Source organism: Myotis brandtii, unplaced genomic scaffold (assembly GCF_000412655.1).
Source record: "Myotis brandtii unplaced genomic scaffold, ASM41265v1 scaffold302, whole genome shotgun sequence".
Lineage (NCBI taxonomy): Eukaryota > Metazoa > Chordata > Mammalia > Chiroptera > Vespertilionidae > Myotis > Myotis brandtii.
Genome location: NW_005361545.1, coordinates 252,655 through 268,939, shown reverse-complemented (window position 1 = coordinate 268,939; position 16,285 = coordinate 252,655). Strand labels below are relative to the sequence as shown.

The 16,285-nt window shown below is 45.4% G+C and overlaps 1 pseudogene; it reads left to right on the top strand.

The window, feature by feature from the left end:
• Positions 1–5,538: 5,538 nt before the first annotated feature.
• LOC102261967 lies at positions 5,539–6,674 on the top strand (annotated as a pseudogene).
• Positions 6,675–16,285: the final 9,611 nt, after the last annotated feature.

Below are 16,285 nucleotides of genomic sequence, written 5' to 3'. Positions count from 1 at the left end.
TGTTTTCAGACTTTGTATTCTGTCAGCTGATGGTTGTTGGCACCAACAGGAATCCCTAATTTGGGATGCGGTGAAGAGGGAAATTTCATTCTGTGCAAACAACTCAATTGCGATACACCATAGCTACGAGAACAGCATGGCTTGGAACAGCTCGACAATGTTACAGCTCAATTATGGAGCAGCGTGGCTGTGAAATAGCAGGGCTGCTAGGAGGTGCTGGGGCAAGGTGGCCCTGGGTGAGGCGACCCGCAGCCAGGCCCCTCTCCAGCGAGGCAGCTCTGCTCCCTGCCTGCCCGTCTGCTCTACCCTGCACTGGTCTGCTCTAGTGAGATATCTTTGGTGTTTCAGCTCCAGCAAGAAAACAGTCTTCAGTCTTCCATGAAAAGAGAAAGTGAGCTCATTGAGCCAGCAGGGAGCTGAGTTATATAGATAACTAGGAGCCCCGTGCATGAATTTGTACTCCTTGAAAGGAACTGTGGGCCACGAGGCTGCGGTGGGCACAGGGGTGGTTCTCAGCCCATCCTCTGCATCCCCACCTGGCCCCTCCCACCACGGCCCCTGGTCCTCTCTCTGTTGGCAGCCCCACCCCACCCCCTGCCGCCACCGCTCCCACATGCTGACGGCATGGTCCTGCTCACACCCGCTGATGGCGTGGAGCGATTGGGGCCAGCGCCAGCAGTGGTGTGAGCGGGGCTGATGCCATCATTGGGTGCGAGTGGCGGCTGCTGCCCCGATTGCCCCTCAGGAGCAGGGGAGGTGGAGAAGCCCTCAGGGGCAATTGGGGCCAGCAGCCACTGCTGGCACCTGCTGACAGCACTGAGTGATCAGGACCATTGCCAGGTGCTGGCAGTGGGTGCGAGCAGTGGCTCCGGCGCCAACAGTGGATGTGAGCAGGGCCGGCATCGGCAGCAGGTGCGGGCGCTGGGCAGGGCAGTGGGTGCGAGCAGTGGCTCTGGCACCAACAGTGGATGTGAGCAGGGCCAGCATCAGCAGCAGGTGCAGGCGCTGGGCAGGACTGCAGTGTGCGGAAGCAAAGAATTTTCAGTAACCACCAGAGGCTCGCCCCTATGACAGCGACCAGTGCCCCACCTTGGTCTGGTGCCCCCGCTCACCTGCTCCACCATCCCTCCGCAGCCTGGCTGCCATGTTCCGCGCTCTGCTGCCTGCTGCCGATGCCAGCCATGGTCCATGCGCGCCCCCTGGTGGTCAGTGCACATCATAGCAACTAGTTGTTTGGTTGGTCGGTCTATGTGCATATTAGGGTTTTATATATATAGATAGATAGTTCCTGCCCTTGGTCCCTGATTGGTCCATCCTTATGCAAATGAGGACTCCAGATCCTCATAGTTTAATCCAAAAGGGACTGTCTTGATTGGTCAGAATTGAGCCTCTTTGATTGGTTGGTGAAGATGTAGATGACGGGGAGTAGATTAGATGGGAAAGTTTCAGTCCTATTGGTTGAAATGAGATTCCAGAAACTCCTTTGTAAGGACTGGCTCAGATGGCAGGAACATAGTGCAGCCAGAAGGTGGCAGGCAGCTTACTGCTCCCTGAAGTGTGGTTTGCATGAGAGCCCTGCGTAGAAATGGCTGCTAGGCTCTGTTTTTATTTTTTTGTTTTTGTTGTTTTTTTTCCAATTTGAGCCCAGTTAACCACCAAGAGCCCTTCTTAGTAGGCATCTTCTTTCTTAGGGTCTACAATTCCCAGTGCCTGATGTAGCTCCTGGGCCATAATAGACATACAGTAAGTACTAGAAGGAAGCAGCGAGGGAGTGAGAATGGACAGGGAAAGGAAGGAAGAATGAATGGAAGGTATGTGTAGTAGATGACCACCCGTGTTCTGGCATCCATGTCCCTGAGTAACCTCTTCCCTTCATGTCTAATAAATACAATATTGCAAAAGTGATGCCTTTTGTTGCCTCCAAGATTAGGTTTAAAAAGGCTGTAGCTTCTGTCCTAGCATACTTTCTTGCTCTCTCACTCTTGCTTGAGGGAAGCTGCCAAGTATAAGCTGCTCATTGGGAACATGAGCTCAGAGGCAGGGGCACAGGGTGTGGGTGGACACAGCCAGTGAGACGGGGTCACAGGGAAGTGTGCTGGGACCCAGACAGAAGCAAGGGTCAGGCAGGTGTGGGCTGGTGGGAAGAGTACTGGATGCTGTTTTCCTCTTTACACACATGGATTGTACATACAGGTATTAAACTGTCATTGAAAGGATTTAATAACCCAAAGAGCTCTGCAACCTCATGGCATTTGCTCCAAAGGTGGCTTTTGCTCCAAATGTCTGATGAAGCTAATGAAGCCTTGGGGTCCCAATCAGATGCTTGCAGGAGCCAGGCAGGCACGATGGGCGAGTAAACCAGCTTAGGTCGGGCCTGAGGCACAGCCCTTCCTCGGAGGGCAGCTGCCATGGAGGCTGCGCTGGGAGTCAGGCTGTGGGTGTCAGAGCTTCTGATTTCTAAAGAGCAGCTACACAGACCCTGTAAATGTTGGCTCAGAATTTTTTTTACAGTTCCATAGCTGCCAGCAGCGAATTGGGGATGGCTTGGGTAAATTCATTTTTAAAGCATTCAGGATAAAGCGCCAGTGACTGGTTTGAGGTATGGTGTGAGGATATTTGAGGGCGTCCATCAACAGCTGGGTTGGTCCTGCATGGTGGGCAGCGGGCTGCATTCAGGGGCCTGGTTTCCAGGTGGCTGCCCCTCCCAGCGAGCCCACAACCCCAGGTAATGATGATGCTCATCTACACCCCTTCCTTCCTTAAGGGAAGAGCCCTGCCCTCTAAGAAACATCTGCCACAGCACCTGCCTTGGGGAAGGGCTTCCTCCTCAATTTGAGGGCAATAAATCCTTTCTGTGAGTCTCCCAGACTCAGATGTGCAGGAACTGAAGTGGGAAAAACTGGAGGCAGGGCTGGCCTCTCCCTTCCAGTGTCCGCATGCCACTCAGTCTCCACACGGAAGAGCTGTGAGAGGGGACAGAGCGATGAGGGGTGTTCCAGCGAGTTGCCACTCCAGAAAAAAAGAGTTTCTTTCCTTCAAGGAGCATTTTTAAACACGCATGTTCGAAACCATGTCAGGCACTAACGGGGCTAAAAGAGGAAACAGAAGGCACAGTCCATCCTCAAAGTGTTCTGGTCTAATGAGGGAGAGAGTGTACATTTGTTAGAACCTAGTAAGGAGCCAAATGGGGTCTAAAATAAAGGTGAGGTAGACGGGAGAGAGATGTCGGCACAAACAAGAATGAAATCAATATTCCTCCGAGGATACTCATTCCCCCAGTTCTGGCATCATCCTTCCCAGGGAGCATCAATTGTATTGGAAAAGGAGCTAAATGGTTTTAACTATCATATTTTCTAAAACAAAAAATCTAGAGAGGTGGTAAAACAATAACATTTTTCTCTCTAATTCTTAAAATTATTTATGTGAGAAGACTTACAAAGGCACACCAATTAGATCACATCTGATTACCCAACTCACAAACTGTCTGCATTGGGAAAGGTACGGTTAGGTGGACTGGAACATCTGGAACGGATGGCCTGACTGTCATTTGCGGCTCCGTCAATGCCTACCCTGTTCCCCCTTGGCATGACTGCCACAATTTGGCCAATTCTCTTTGCGAAAGGGGGCCTAAGCTGAGTAATTTAAAAGATCCTAAATCAATCTCTAGACGTAATTGACTGATCAAAACCAGCCAATTTAGTCCAGACACTGGGCTGTTTTTTTCCTTCTTATCCTTGGCTTTTAATAACCCGTAATTGGGAACTGCCGTGGTTTATGGATAGAGTGCTGCTAAGATATTTTTAAAATATCTTAGTCATTGGCTTTCATAGTCATTGACATGGCAGAAGATTTGGGACTCACTGGCCCAAAAGGGTGCTCCAAGTTTTATTGAGGGACTGAAGAGGGGCTACTTCTCCTGGGCCACAGGAGGGAAGAGGGAAGGAGAGTGCAGTAGGGCGGGCATGAAGCTTCTTTGAGGCTTCCTGTGGGATTTATTCCCTTCATTCCAGTTCTTCTGGAATCATGGGACACCTGCCACACATCAGCACCAGCACCGAGAAGCTAGGAAAGGAGTGCTCAGTAAAGGACCTCACAACTGCAAATGCTTACAGGGAGCTGCCAGGTAAGACCAATGAACTAGTCGCAGTGGTCGGCAAACTGTGGCTCTTCCACAAAATACCGACTTCTGCGCATGGGCCACAAAGTTTCAATCGCACTGTACGTGCGCGCCCGCACGTGGTATTTTGTGGAAGAGCCACACTCAAGGGGCCAAAGAGCCGCATGTGGCTCTCGAGCTGCGGTTTGCCGACCACGGAACTAGTGGGTAGGTGCAAGGAGCACTTAGCACCCTACATCTTTCATTTACCCAAGTTGAAAATATTAAATTTTCTATTCACTATAAGGAAACAGTACAAGCACGATGATAGATGACAGCTGATTCTACTCTGGTATGAAGAACGCAGTAGCAGTAGTGGGGAAGGGGCTGTGGGACCCTGCATGGTGCAGGCCCCATTGCAGGTAGTTGGGGTGGCGGCTTCTATTACCCTTGTCAGGCCAGGCATGCCAAAGCTCCAATTTTTCAAGAGAAGCCAGATGTCAATATTTTTATGTGAGATCTTCATATACCCAATCATTGACATCTAATCAAAATATTTATAAAGTGCCTTATGAGCCATAATTTTGTGGTCAAGCAAAACTGATTTCATTCCCTGAAGAAATGGACCCTGTTTTTCATTAAGTTGCCTTATTCCTGGATGGCTAATACATACTAACTTGAGCATGTAATGAGAATATCTCTGGTATGTAATGGGTACTTAACATATATTCAAACATTGTCCCTTCTTTCCCATTATAAGACAACTAAAGACCCGCTGCATGAATTCGTGCATGGGTGGGGTCCGGCCGGCCTGCCCTAATGGGGCGGCCAGGGGGAGGGGCCACAGGCTGTTGGCCAGCCATCCACGCCCCTGGTCAAACTCCCAAACTCCTGGTGGAGGGGACAATTTGCATATTAGCCTTTTATTATATAGGATATTTGTGGAGTAGAAAAAAATCAATCATAGGTTTCCTATATCTTCGGTATTAATTTCTAAGAAGGGTGAATTTTCTTCCTCCAGGTGAAGAAAGAGTGGGCAATAAAAGAATCACTGGGAGTGTTCTGCTGGTGAGGATGATGATGGGTAAGGGGCTAGCAGAGGGCTACATTTCTCTGCTCAAGAATGGACTCAACACAGAAAGTCTGGAAAGGAAGAGAAAGGCTGGGGCAAAGGAAAAAGAAAGCAGGAGAGAGAGATTCAGGACAATTGCTGAAGGCACAGTGCATCCTCAAAGCAACTTTAGAAAAAGAGGGAGAAGCTTAAAAGGGTCTTAAAATCTTTTGTCAAGAGGCACGTACGTAATCTCCTGCCCTGTATACTCAAGACATTAAAAAAAGAAATCTACAGTGCTCTTCAATGTGCTTGTAGTGATAGCTGTGTTTGCTCTGAGGTAGAAGGAGACAGCCAGGCTGGGTTACCTTGATCTGTGCCACAAGGTAACATGCACTTGAGAGAAGGTGAATTTTAAAAGGCACACACTGATTTTTTTGAAGCCTTTGAGAATTATGGTAGATGAGGAAATCCATTACGAGTCACTTGCTTAAAGTATTTGGTCTTAGCAAATATGCTAATGAAATTGGGAGTAAATCCATTTGACTCACAGTAGGCCAAACCGTACTGAAATTCTCTCCATGATGAATTTGATAGGGGAACCTATTCTCTAACAGAGCACCTGAATTAAACTGAAAAGTAATCATATTATTTTAAATCTTAGAACACATATACTTATGTGAATAGGGGGTTAAGTTTATTGTATTTGGATAAGGGGTTACGTTTTCCTTAAAGTTTCCTTTTCAAAGCCTGTGTGAAGCGATTGAGTAGGTGACTCCACTGTGAATCCAGCAAGCAGAACCAATAAGCATGGTCAGGCCAACCCACCAGGAGTCAAAACATCATCTCGTCAACATCATCTCAGCAACATGGTCTCATCGCCTAATAACTACAATAGCTGACATCTGTGGACCCCCCCAGGCCTGCACATATCTGCATTCCTCACTCCAGCCCCTTCCCCTTTATAATCCTGGCCCCTGCACCTTGTTGGGAGGCAGGATTTGATGCTTATAAGCACCCTGCCTTCTTGGTTGACTGGCCTTCTCAATAAACGCCTAATATGATTCAGTCCTGCCTTCGCTATTGGACACAGCTACAGGCAGTCTGAGCCCAACCAGGGGTTTCTGGTAACGTATTTAGTAAGTGCTTATCAGAATGATTACTTCACTAAATTTGAAGATTCTGAAAACAAATCACAGCAGCATCACGGATGACCCTTTCATAAGGGCACACATTAAAGAGCTTTTGTGAAACATCAGAACACAAGTGCTCATTAAATTAATTAAACCTTACACAAGAATACATACTCCTTTTATTCCTAAAGAGGTAAGCATAGATGTAGCTGATGTGGAGAGCTTGCTGGTGCACTGCATATTGGATAACACTATTCCTGGCTGAATTAATCAAGTCAAACAACTCCTTGAACTGGATCATCGGAAGAGGGGTGGGGCCGGATATACTGCACTAGATAAATGGACCAACCAACTAAATTCTCTCAACCAGGCTGTAGTCAATAAACCGGCTTAACAGAGAACAAGCTTTTACAGACATAAATTACTTGAGACAACGGTACAGAGATGTCATTCTTACAAGAACTGGGAATGGCAAAACGACTGTCAGTGGAAGTGTCTTGAAAATTATTGGAGTGATTATGGCAGAAGTGCTTTTTAAGATCAACTGGTTTGTGTTTTGCTGCTGCATTTATCCCAAGAAAAACAGCCTTACTCGCCATAATAAAAGGAAAATGCCATGGGATTTATGCTGTACTGACATCTTGCCCTAAACATACAACATCATAGTAACTTGTCCTGGGCAACAGAGAGATTTTTGTCATGTTTTTAAATACACTGACACACTACTGTTGTTAAATTCAAACATGTTCCACCTGCAGAAATGCTCTCACAAACAACCTGCAATAATTTGAAATGCATAGCTTTTTTACCACTTCCTTTTCTCATGTATAAATTGAAATGTTTGCTGCATTTTGCAAAATGTCAGTTCTCCAAAAGTGTGTCCATATATTTCTTTTATTTTAAAGATTTTTATGTTGATAAAATCTCTAATATATCAATTATTTCTGTTAAAAATTGGAGGGAGGGAAGAGGAGAGAGTCTGGTTGCCTCCACCAACCAGACAGGGGGTTAAACCTGCAACCCAGGTACGTGCCCTTGACTTTGATGGGGAATTGAACCTGCAACACTCTGTTTTGCTCTCTCCTGATGGTGAAAGTAGATCTTGGGTACCAGAAAGATCCTGTGTAGAGGAATGGAGGCAGGGGCCCACAGGGGTGATAGGTATGTCTTGGGTAAAATAATGGGCAGTGAATTCTCAGGAACTTCAGCGAAGTGCTCAGCTGCTCTCATGATGTCCCCAGGTACTGGATGAATAACTCTGTCTCCTATTAGGACGGACCATATTCCAGATCAAAGATAAAACCCTCCATTCCCCAACGGCAGGTCAAAGGGAGTTGACTGATTGATGGATGAGTGTTGGTGGCCTGCCTCTTGTCTGACGTGCAGGCAATGACAGGCCTTTACAAACAAGCTGGTTTTCCATGTTTAACACATGTCTTCTTTACTGACTCATGAGGCTTGTCTGGGATGGGGGGCTTTGGGGACAAAGATAGAGACATTCCCACACATTAGCAAGGAGCAAGCTCAAGGAGCAGACTCAAATCTCTATGAAAAAGACATTAGTGTGGGGATAAGCCAGGCCAGACGTGGGTAATTAACTTGGCTGGGGGCGGGGGTTGGGGGGGAGTGGCTCTAGTTAAGCAACCACAGGGAGAGCCTAGAGCAGTGGTTCTCAACCTTGGCTGCACATTAGAATCACCTGGGAATCTTTTTAAAATCCTGATTTCTGGGCCTCATCCTCCGGAAATTCTGTTTCTTTGTTACTAATGTTGTGGCCCCACCTCATAACAAAGAAACAGAATTTCTGGAGGATGAGGCCCAGAAATCAGGATTTTAAAAAGATTCCCAGGTGATTCTAATGTGCAGCCAAGGTTGACAACCACTGGCCTAGAGTGAGTCATTTATGTTGAAATTCTGCCCCAGGCTGAGCGTTTCACTCACAGGCCTTGGAGGCGAAGGTGCAACTGTGGCCCTTGTGGGCTGATAACAGCCAGTCCTTGGGAAGAGGCCTGGCCTTCGAACAGCATCTCTGTGGGGCTGTGGGAATTCTGCTGTCATAAACGTGGCCCCAAGAGACAGGATGGTGGTTACACCTTCCATCCAGCTGAGGCTCAAGGTGATACGTCAGCTCCCTCCACCCCAGGAGATGGAGTCCACATTGGCCCTGAACAGTCCTATTCTTGCCAGGGCTTTGCTTCCTAAGTAGCTTGCCCTTTCACATGGTGCAATCAATATACAGATCTTGTAACAGAAACCCACACCTGAAACCTGTATGTTCATGTTGACCAGTGTCCCCTCAATCAATTTAATAATAATAATAAAAAAAAATAATAATAAAGGTAAAAATAAAATAAAACTACTTAAGGCCATAAAAAGCAAAAAAAGAACAACAACAAAAAAACAACAAAGCTCGTCCTTTGACGGATTTACCTATGGTTGGGTCCCCACATCTCCAGGTTTTAAAAACAGACATTAAGATTTAAAATAAATTTTTTTCTGCAGAAGTCAAAACCTTACAACACTGGTGTAGCCCTTTCACTTGAATCTTTTTTGCTTATGATTTTCAGCTGATAATTCATCTTTACTAGGAAAGTATATGGTTCTGGTAAATTAATAACTATAAACAAAAACTTCCAATAAAGCAAAAATTAAACAATTTTCATTATATAACCTTTTGGCTAAATAACCCCTTCTTGACAGTGATAATAGAGCTACACTGACCTGGTGTTCAGTGGATTCTCAGGGAATGGTCAGCCCCTTTGGCTTGGACACTGAGCTGTTGGTCTACCTTCAAATCTGAAATAACCAGGACTGAAGCTTTGACTCTGATGTTTCCCCCGAAGGAAAAAGTCAGAAAAGGCGAAGATCATGCAGCCAGCAGTGGAGATAATTTGCTGTTCTGACCCTGCCTGGCCTGGCTTGGCCCTGGGGTCACTCTGCTGATCTCTGCCATGGCCATGTGCCGGGTGAATGAGGAAGATTGCCCCAAAGGGGTTGTTTTTGTTTTGTTTTTACTCTTTTCTTATATAATATCCCTCTTTCCAGATTATTCTTCAATTCAGGAAAAGATTAGGGCAGCTTCATGATGCTAGGCAGTGGCATATCTTCTAAGTAACCTATAAAAATCGTCTTTTTCAAAACTGACAAAACCATTTTCTCAGGGGGTTTAACCTGCTCAACATGAATGAGCTTCCTTATCCTTCTCTTGAGGTGGAGAAGAGTCCAGAGGTGTTAATATTCCCCGATGCACGAGAAAAACTGCACCAGGTTTTGGATTCAGCTTCGGTTCTAATCCTAGAATTGAGATCCACTGGCTGGGCAACCTTGGGCAGATTTATTAACCTCTCTGAATCTCAGTTTCTTCACAGTGCACAGTAAGCATCCGTCTCATAGAGATGTGAGGATTAAAAGAAGCCCAATGTCCCACATGTCCAGCACAGAGTAGACATGCAATATGAGCTGTGGCTGCTAATGTTATTGTTTATAGTATTGTTAAAAGGGCAAGTGGTTGTTTCAGCCATGTTGCAAGCTGATTAGCAGAACAAAATTTTGATTTTATTTTTATACGTTTCATATTGAGGGAATAAAAGCCATCATGCATTCAATAAAATAAATGGATTCTGTTAGACATCTGGGTAACAGACTCATCTTGGCCAATCATCAGCCCCGGACCTTGGTAAGTTATCTATTTATGAGAATCTGTTTCCTTGTTTTCCAACTGGACAATCGACCTGCTTCTCAGGCCCCACGGAGCTGTTGAGAGGGGACACCAGATGGCATGTGTAAAAGCGGTTTGGAAAAAGTTTCAAGCACTATCAAGAGTGAAAGGTATTATTGTTGGGGTGTAGGAAGCTGAGTTTGTGTGAGCATATTTTGATTTGAGTGTGAACTTGAAGGCAGGTATGAGGAACACCAGTCCTGCTCATTTTGGTAACCCTAGGACACTCTGTAGGTATTCAAAATGTTGATTTGTTTTGTTAAGAGACCAGCTAAGAATCTTGAACCTCTCTCTCCCTTCCCTTCTTCAGGGTTTAATTTTCTTCACATATAATTTTATTTCACGGTTGCAGCCACTATTGGCTTCACCCATTGTGAAAGGAGCCCTCTTAGTTAAGAGCCCTTAGTTCAGGTCACCATGCTTCTACACTTGGATGTTAACTCAGGAATTGCTTTCTGCTGTAGACATCCTCTCTGCATTGGAAGGGAAGACTGCAAAAGTGGGGCAGAGTGCAGGTGTCTGACAAACCCATCCACAGATTCCACTGCACTTGGAATTAAGTCCAGAGTCTTCAAGGTGCCTTTGAGGCTCCCCTGGACCAGTTCCTGCCCACTTCCTTGCTTCTACACTTGGATGTTAACTCAGGAATTGCTTTCTGCTGTAGACATCCTCTCTGCATTGGAAGGGAAGACTGCAAAAGTGGGGCAGAGTGCAGGTGTCTGACAAACCCATCCACAGATTCCACTGCACTTGGAATTAAGTCCAGAGTCTTCAAGGTGCCTTTGAGGCTCCCCTGGACCAGTTCCTGTCCACTTCCTTTTTTTTTTTTTTTTGTTTAATCCTCACCTGAGGATATTTTTCCGTTTAATTTATTAGAGAGAGTGGGAGAGGGACAGACAGAGAGATATATTGATGTGAGAGAAACACATCAATTAGTTACCTCCTGCATGCACCCTGACCAGGGCCCGGGCCGGGGAGGAGCCTGCAACCAAGGTATGTGCTCTTGACCCGAATCAAACCCTGGATCCTTCAGTCCATAGGCCAACGCTCTATCCACTGAGCCAAACTGGCTAGGGCTCCTCCCCACTTCTTTAGCCCAGTCTCTAGCTTCTCTGCCCTGAGCTTACTCCTTCTGAGATGTCTTTTCAGTTCTCTGAAGGTAATACCCTCTTTTAAACTTGAGCACTCCTCTCCATCACCTCAAATGACCTAGTTCCAATCTCCTCACCATGGTGACTTCTCCCTCTATATTTGCCTGGTTGATAGTTTTGTGGATTCTGTTTTGACAGACCTGGGGCGTTTTTAGCCGCCCTGGCAATAACCTTCCTTCTTACCCTGCCACCCCCCTCCCTTTTAAATAGACTTTATTTTTTAGAGCAGATTTAGGTTCAAAGCAAAACTGAGTACAAATTACAAAGAGTTCCCATACAACCCCTGCCCTTACACATGTATAGCCTCCCACACTATCAACATCCCCCACCAGAGTGGTATATTTGTTATAATCGATAACTTACATTTACATATTAGGGTTCACACCTGGTGTTGTAAATCCTATAGGTTTGGACAAATGTCTAATGACATGTATCTATCATTGTAGTATCATACAGGGTAGTTTGACTGCCCTTAAATATACTCTGTGCTCCAAATATTCATTTGTTTCCTCTTCCTAATCCCTGGACCACTGATCTTTCTATTGTCTTATGGTTTTGTCTTCTCCACAAGGTCATATATTTGAAATCATACAGTATATAGCCACTTATTTATTTAATACTAGAGGCCCAATGCACGAAATTCATGCAAGAGTAGGCCTTCCTTCCCCCGGCTGCCGGTACTGGCTTCCCTCTGGCACCCGGGACCTGGGCTTCCCTCATAGCCCTGGCTTCGTCCAGAAGGTTGTCTGGTCTAATTAGCACATTATGCTTTTATTATTATAGATTTTATTTATTTTTTAGAGAGCGAGGAAGAGATTTTATTATTATAGATTTTATTTATTTTTTAGAGAGCAAGGAAGAGAGAGAGAGAAAGAAACATCGATCAGCTGCTTCCTGCATGCCCCCCACTGGGGACTGAGCCCACAACCTGGGCATGTGCCCTGACCAGAAATCGAACCCCCAAGCTTATGTGCACAAGGTAATGCCCAATCAACTAAGCCACACTGGTCAGGGTAGTATGTAGCCTTTTTAGATTGGTGTCTGTCACTGAGTAATATGCACTTAAATTTTTTCCAAGTCTTTTCATGGCTTATAGCTCATTTCTTTTTAGTGTTGAACAATATTACATTGTATCAATGTGCCACGATTTATTTATTCATTCACTTACTGATGGGCATCTTGGTTAATTCAAAGTTTTAAAAATTATTAATAAAGTGGTTATAATATCTGTCTTCAGATTTCTATGTGGATATAAGTTTTCAACTCCTTTGGGTAAATTCTGTGGACCTCAATGAGTAATACATCTGTCAAAAAGGACTCCTCGTAGTCAACTGGGCACAAATTCATAGCTAGAGTCTAGAAGCCATTATTAACAGAGGCCTCTCACTCATGCTGATATCAGGGGAAAGCTACAGACCGAACTTCTAAGCCTTGTGCATTGTGTTCCTATTGCCTGAGCCAAACCCCATAAGGGAGTTCCTTGAATCATATTTCAACCAATGGGCTGAGACCTGTCTTGTCCAATTGCAGTTTTCCTGACCAATCAGAGCAGCTCCATAATGACCAATCAGGACGCAAGATTTTGACTGAGGACAGTGCTATTTGGACCAATCAAACTGTACAAATTTGGATTCCTGATCTGCATAAAAATGGACCAATCAGGGATCAGGGCAGGCACTTTCCCTATGTAAGCTGGCCTCCTGTCTGTCTCTGGGGGATGCAATTTCAGTTTCCTCCAGTGATTGCTATTCCCAGTTTGATAACTTTACCTGAACAAAGTTTCTCTTTTTTCTGCACCCTGGGTTGGGGATTCCTGTTGGCTTTAGATTGGCGGCAGCAACCTTTTGTTGACAATACCAAAAAGTGCAATTACCAGATTGTATGGTAAGAGTGTATTTGTGTGTGTTTTTTAAAAAAATATATTTTATTGATTTTTTACGGAGAGGAAGGGAGAGGGATAGGGAGTTAGAAACATCGATGAGAGATAAACATCGATTGGCTGCCTCCTGCACACCCCCTACTGGGGATGTGCCTGAAACCAAGGTACATGCCCTTGACCAGAATTGAATCTCAGATCCTTCAGTCCGCAGGCCGGCGCTCTATCCACTGAGCCAAACCGGTTAGGGCTGTATTTGTTATTTTTAAGAAACTGCCAAATTGTCTTCCAAAGTGGCTGCATCATTTTGCTGCCCTTTTAAGACTCAGCTTGGTCATTTCGCTGCCCTTTTAAGGCACAGCTTGGTCATTTCCCTGCCTTTTTAAGGCACAGCTTGGTCAACTGTGCCAAGGCACAGCATTGACTTCTTAGGTAGATGGTACCCCAATTCTCAGTGCCCAAAGGTCTTGAGAGACACTTTCGTGGATATGGCAGGGTGCACATTCTGGGGCAGTACAGGACAAATTCCTGCCTCATGCTCAATTAACCTAATGTGTGTTATTAGTGTGTCTGAACTGGGGCAACTTATACTGTATTCAACTTATCTATTGCTATGATGGTTGTTGAAAGTCAGAGAAGCACCATTACATGTTTGATACATGTGTGTGTGTGAGACCCAGAAAGCATGGCTGTCCCTTCTTCCTGAACACTCACACGTCCAGCTGTGTCCTTCTCCTCTTCCCTGTAACTCTACTACCAACTAGCTGGGCATCCCTTCTCACTCATAGGGGATTTGCCTTCTGACTCATAGTTGTTGTTGGTGGTGTTTTATCTCATCATCATGAAATCTACCCCCTGACTTCTCGGTTCTATAAGCTTCTCATTTCAACAAGCTTTCCCTCACCTTTCTCTGGCGCCCCACTCCCATAATCACCATCAGAACCCTCACATCAGTACAATCTGCACTGCTCAGAAATCTCAATTTCAAATGAGTCACTCTCTAAAATACCACAATCTATTTTTTTTCAGATTCACTCACCACAATTTTTTGAATTCAATCCCTCTAATCCCTCGATCCCACATCTTTCTCCTGATCCATCAGCCCCCTTCTGTCTTCTCATCATCCCTCATTTAACGCAAATCCTAGAGTCGATCTTCCTGCCATGTCCTTGCATTTCCTTCTGTTATTTACACCTGGCTGGCAAGCTCCAATCCTCACTGAAGTTCCCTCTGCCTTCTCTGGGCCTGTCCCCAGCTGCTCCAAGTTGCTGATTAACAACCACCCGACAACGCTTCATTTAAAGTCTCAATCTCAAACCATACGGCCACTTGTTCTCCTGGCATACCTGTCATGCTTTCCTAGGTAACTTCCCCATTTTCTGAAATGACATTTCATACCTTCTTCTGTCTGCACACCTCCCACACTCTCTCCCCCTGAATCCTGGCTAATGAGGGAGCCTCAAACTCCCTGAGAGAATAGCGGCCAGAGAGGAAGGAGTTCATCTTCTCGCCCAATCTAGAAACACTGAGTTGGCACCTGGCTTCTGCTTCCTTTCTCCTGTAGGGGAGAAAGCCTCTCTCTCCTAACAATAACATTCCTCCTCTGGATGAGCTCATCTCTCAAGGCGTTTGTTCCTTTAATGATCATCTTCTGCATAATCACATCATCAGAGCCCCTCCCTCTCCAATGCTTCCTTTCTCTTTTTATTTATTTAAATTTTTATTCATTGATTTGAGAGAGAGAGAGAGAGAGAGAGAGAGATCTATTTGGTGTTCCCCTTATGTATGCATTCATGGTTGCTTCTTGTATGTGCCCTGACCAGGGATCAAACCTGAAACCTTGGTATATCTGGACAACCCTCTAACCATTGAGCTACCTGGACAAGGCTCATTCTTCCTTTGTGTTTTTGTATTTGTGGTGGGAGATGAGAGAGTATAATTTATATTAAAGCCCACATATACAAATAACCTCCCAGAAATTTATGTTGTGTTCTGTTACAGTCAATCCTCACCCCCACAGGCAGACATTGTTTTGATTTCTATCACTTTAATGTTTCCTGTTTTTGGACTTTACATAAATAAAATTGTACAGTATGTACTCTTTTATATCTTGCTTCTTTTGTTCAGTTTAATACTGTGAGATTAATCCACGTGGTTGTGTGTATCAGTAGTTTTCTTGCTGAGTAGTATTCCATTGTATGAATACTCCACAATTTGCTTACCCACTCATCTGTTGATGGAAATTTAGGCTGTTTGCAGGTTTGGCCTACTATAAATTAGGCTGCTCTGGATATTCTTGCACAAATCCTTTTGTGGGCATATGTTTCACTTATGCATTTCATTTTTGATCATAAGATGGTTTATGCTTAACTCCACAAAAAAACTGCCAAACAGCTCTTTAAAGTGGCTGCACCACTTTGCATTCTGATGAAAGCAGTGTCGTCCCAGGTGCTTCACCTCCTCGCCGAATTTAGGATTATCAGCCTTTTTATCTCCGTGATTCCAGTGATGCAAGAAGTGCTCAGCACAGTTCCTGGCATAAGATTCGCCCTCCAAAGAGGTTAGCTATTATTATCAGGAAAATGCTCAAACATTCTAAATAAAGGGCATCTAAGTTTCTTCTCTCTTATAACCATTTTACTCTTGTTTTAAGCCCTCCATTACAATAACCTCCAGTGTTGACCATGCATCTGTTTACATATTGTGTTTAAAGAGACGCCCATATCTATTAAAGTACCTTCTTGGCTTTATACAGAGGACAGCGCAGAGCGTCACCAATGCCTCCCACGATTAACAGCAAGTGCTCAATAAATAGCACAGCTTCACCGTTCTCCTGCAGCTGCCTTAGTGTAACTTTCCACCTTACTTTGCTCTGGGCTATGTTCCCATCGCCTGGGGATTACATTCTCTTTAGAGCTGCGTTTTGCCCTTCTGACAACAGCAGGTCTGGGCCACCAGCACCTTATCTAGTCTGCAAACCTGGGTTGTCCCGCCTCGTAAGCACAGCTTGGGGGGGCGGGGGGGGGGGTACAGAAGGGGGGATCCTTGCGCTCAGAAAGGGAAGTCTGAGCGGGACCAGACACGTGCTGGTCTCTGGGGGGCAGAGCAAGCTGCTCCATCGCAGCTGCCAAGGGACCCATTCCCTTTGCCAAAGCCTGCACCCCAAGACCTCCTCCTGTTCTCACATTTTTCTCCGCCCCCTGCCGAGGCTTAATTATCTCGTTTAGCTCCCTCCCCACTGGCCTCCTGCCGGGCCGTGC